Source organism: Cryptomeria japonica, chromosome 11 (assembly GCF_030272615.1).
Source record: "Cryptomeria japonica chromosome 11, Sugi_1.0, whole genome shotgun sequence".
Lineage (NCBI taxonomy): Eukaryota > Viridiplantae > Streptophyta > Pinopsida > Cupressales > Cupressaceae > Cryptomeria > Cryptomeria japonica.
Window position 1 is genome coordinate 617,446,665 of NC_081415.1, and position 4,787 is coordinate 617,451,451.

Consider the following 4,787-nt stretch of genomic DNA (forward strand, 5'->3'; position numbering starts at 1 on the left):
AGTCAGAGTATCGTCAGTCATTAGTACTTGTAATTTCTTTGAAGTGTTAAATTGGATCCGCTTCAAAAGGGATCATTATGTAAATTCCGACCGAGGTGTCAGTTGTATATTGGTTGTATTCGCCTAAGTGGCAAAGATGTAAAAGACATGTAATTTATGTAATCCTAACGATATTAAATGCCATAGGGGTCTTGCAGTTGAGCAAACCCAGAGATGTAGCCCTTTAGGGGTGAACTCCGAGATCATATCTGTGTTATGCGATGTTTTAGCTTCCCTTGTTTCATGCTTTAAGTTATCTTGTATGGTTGTTATCTTGTATAAGTGTATGACGGGAAATTAACGAATTTAAATCAAGGTGCATAAAATCATTCATCTTGACAAATGTAGTAATCAGGTTCATAGAACATTGTAAGTAAGATTATGGAAAAGTATTTTGATAATGTTAATTAAAAGTAATAATAGTGGAAAGAATCTTGCTGGGTTACCAACATTGGATTAACTTGTTATTAGGCATGTAAATTGAACGAATGTGAATGGAAAACAAAGTTAGAATTAATGTTATAATTCCTAGATTGAAATCTGAAGGATGAACATCATATAGATATCTACCTTTTTATCTTAGTAAATGAGTAACGCCATGTTAATTATGTTTCACTATATTGGATGAATTGTTTTGTTAATACATGTTTTAAATCTCAACAAATAATCCCTACCAAATTAACTTGGTAATTGGGTGAACTCAACTATTTATCCATAACTATAACCCTAATAAAATAATCTCTTATGATTGCTAATAATGAACTAAAAAGAGAAGTATTTGTATAGTTGTTTGTATCTTAATCTTAGTAAATGTAACTCTTCATATTAACTTTGTTTAACAAAAAGGAGTGACATGCAATAAGATAGTTATATTCAAATCCTAAAGGGAGAACGTCACTATGAACTTATATTTTAATCCTGTAATGATGAATATCATCTTGCTAAATATATCTTAATTTAAAGGATGAACTCATGTGTTCCTAATACATTTTCACCTTAGTGATTTGAGCTCCTTCTATTAGCATTATTAAAACTCCAATGAATGAACCCTATGGCTAATTACATTTTACCCTCCATAAAAGAACTACGACTCTTTAGTTGGTGATGCTTAAACTTTAATGAGGGAACCTCACTCTATTAATGGAAGTTTAATCCTTAATGAACGAATCTCATCTTATTAGCCATACTTTTAATTATAAAGAAAGATATCAGTTGTGGGTGATTATCTTAAAACCAATGAATGAACTTCGTTATATTAATTGCATTGAACCTTAAGGGAGGCCTCTTAAATTAATTAGGTGCTAATATGCATTGAGTAAATAACCTCACAACGGCCTCCTAATCACCCAAAGTAAATGAACGCTTCCTAACTATTCTAAGACATCAATTCATTGAACATACGTATGACCATGTCGTATGCATTATCTCATAATTAATTCATCTAGTTTATCGGATCAATTGACTCAAGTTGAGCTAGGTGTAAGGTTATGTAATTGCGTTGGGAAACTCCTTAGGTTCATTTAGCCTTCCACTGTGTTACCTAAGTTTCAGATAGCTCCAAATTATCTTAATGTTGTAACTTATCAGTAATACTCTTAAATATTATTATTAAAAAAAAAAAAAAAAAAAATTATTTACACTCTATTCGAGTGTTTTTAACTTAAACCCTTAGGGGTTTCCTGGCAGGTCATTACATGGGTTATGGGGTATTAAGGTTTCTCATCCTCTTTTGGCATTACATTCAAATTTTCTCAACTCCTTTCCTATCTTCATGTAAAGAGATCATGCCACATGTTCTGGCATTTACCAAGAAGGTAAAATCTCCCACTTTTATGGGGGATAGGATTAAATGCACCCCTTGGATGTATATGCTATTATTTGTCTATATAATATGCATTATACTCTCACCTTCACTAGTTCAATGATAGCTCAATGAGAGTCTTCTCCAAATTCTCTTGTCTCTACTTTTTTCTCTCATATCAAATGTATCTTCATTCAACTATTTTGTGTTACAAGCTAGGGTTGCCATTGCATCAAAATATCAACCTATCAATGCCCGATACAACCACTAGACTTATATAATCCACAGGAGGCTGTTAAACCATGTCGTGAATCCCTGCGAGGGACACTAGACCACTGCCAACAATACCCCTCCCAAAGTCACTCATTGTGGCTTGCGTGACTCAAACTTGTGACCAAGCTCTGATACCACTTGTTACAAGCTATGGTTGTCTTTGCATCAAAAGATCGACCTGTCAATGCTTGATACAACCACTAGAATTATAGAATCCACATGAGGTTGTTAAACCATGTCATGAATCCCCATGAGGGACGTTGGCCCACTGCCAACATTTTGATTCTTGATCACCTATTGCTTCAAGTTTCATGTGATCTATGATCAATATTATATCCTAGCTTAATTATTGCTTCTCATAGTATTTAAAAAAGAATTCCTCAAATAATTTTGATGCACAAGTGGTAGCTGCAACACTAGGTGTGGCTCCTTTGTCATCCATTTTTAAACCAGGTCATAATTTTACACCTCTTTCTAAATCTTTGTATAATATTAAATGTTGAAATTGATTGATGCTAATATTTTGAAACTTCATCCCATCAAGCTACATGACCCTTCTAAACTATTGCTAAGTTCCCATGATCCCAAAACCATTTTCCAATATCATTGTTAACCTAGCCATGATACTAATAAGTTTTATATGTTGAAACATATTATCCAAGACCTCATTGATTCCAATACCATAACTGTTGCGGGTGTTAATGACAAAGGAAACAAATAAGTTGCACTAGTAACCAAAATTTGAAAATCTATACCAATCCTTTTCCTTCTCATTCTACCAATTGCATCGAGCCTACCAATTTATACCTTCCCCTTCCACCAATTTTGTTGTTCCTATAAACCCTACCATAATGAATATTGATAATACTTGTATTGATGCCAACAATGTTGTTAATATTATTTATCAACCCAAACCCAACCCCAAATCTAGTCCTAAAGTTTGCATTACCTTTAATCTTAAGGAGACTATTAAGGCACCCAATGGGCCCCTCTACATTTTGGCAAAGATTAATGGTAAGTTCTCTTGAGATGTTCTTGTTGATCTCATGTGTATGGTCAATGTTATAATTGAATAATATATCTTTACATGACAATTTCATCAATAAACTTATGATAAATATGATGTGAGGACTAAGACTCATGATGGTTTTACTTGTCCTACTCATGGTTCTATTACCCTTCTTGTTGAAGTTGGTAAGAAGTGCTTAGATGTGACCTTTATCGTTATCCCAAGCTCCAACCAATTCTATGTAAGACTAGGACTTTGTTGGCTTACTTCCATAAAAACTATTGCTTCTCCTATCTATAATTATTTCAAGTTCCCCCATAATGGAGAAATTATCGTAATGAATTATAGTCTCTATAAGCCTTTAGCAATTTGTGGAAACTTTACCTTTGACTTCTTTTAGCCTCAAACACCTCAACCATTACAACCTTGTCAAGATATTTTCTTCCTATCTAACCAAAAATACAAACATAAAATTATTTCCAATTGGAGAAAACCTAAAAATATTCTACTTCCTCATCCTAGACCCGGAGTCCTTCCTACACCTACCATTCCTCCTATTTATTTGTCAATCCCACCTACTATATCATACAAACATCCCACATCCTCTAGCTCTCAACCTATTGAGGTTCCTTTCATTCCTCCTTCTACAAGGGAATAAAAAGAGTCAATGTTGGTTGATCCCAACCTTTCTCAAATTCCAAGCTGAACAAAGCGAGATTGACATCGAAGACGCCATGCCAATGCCCATGAAATTGGTTCTCAAACCATTTCCTCCCCTAAGACAACTACCAATGTTTTGATCCCATTTGACCAAAATATGACCAACCTAAGTGAGGAAGAAAATCTTAAGAAAATCAAATTATCTAAGCATGATAATTATTCTTTTCACATTAAAGATCCTATTGTGATTAATCTAGATGATGATATGGATGATAATTTCAATGATGCTAACAATGTTGATGCGAATAATGATGAAAATATTGATTGCGATTGTTGTAGCAGCATCTCTGGTTCTTGGCAATCTTGCATCAACCAAAAACATTTTCTTTTCAGTTTGTTCCTTTGCAGTTCAACATTTCAATCTATCTTTCTTGCATTTACTCACCGGATCTTGTGGAGCTAGGATTTGATTGGGGACATTTTCATTTTCCATATCCTAATTCTACGAGACGTTTGGATCTTTTCCCAACAAGTTATTACTTTTGGAATTTGAGACAATTTTCTAGCTTAGAAGGCATTCGATGGATGTTGTAGATCATTTTCATACCTTGTGGAGCTTCACTTTGTTGTTTCCAATGTTTCTCAGTATGTGGCCAACCTTCCTTTGGGTCTGCACTTCATCCTATGTATTTTTTAGATGGATCTCTTTAACGGAGGCTGACCTTGTTGTTTTACATGTTCCATCTTGTTCATCGATAATTGTTTCATCTTGGACTGGCGTGGATCACCCTTGATCATATAAATCAATGTAATTAAGCATTTAGAATCAATTTTTAGAACATAGAAGATAGATCTGAAGGTTAGGAGGTCCAGAGTTGGATCGCATACTTGCTTGAGCCTGAATGTTGCATAACATGCATGTTTTATGATCATGCTTGTGTGTTGAATCTTGTAAGCCCACATGTTGTTGGCATTTTGTAATTGATTTTTTGATATAATTCAATC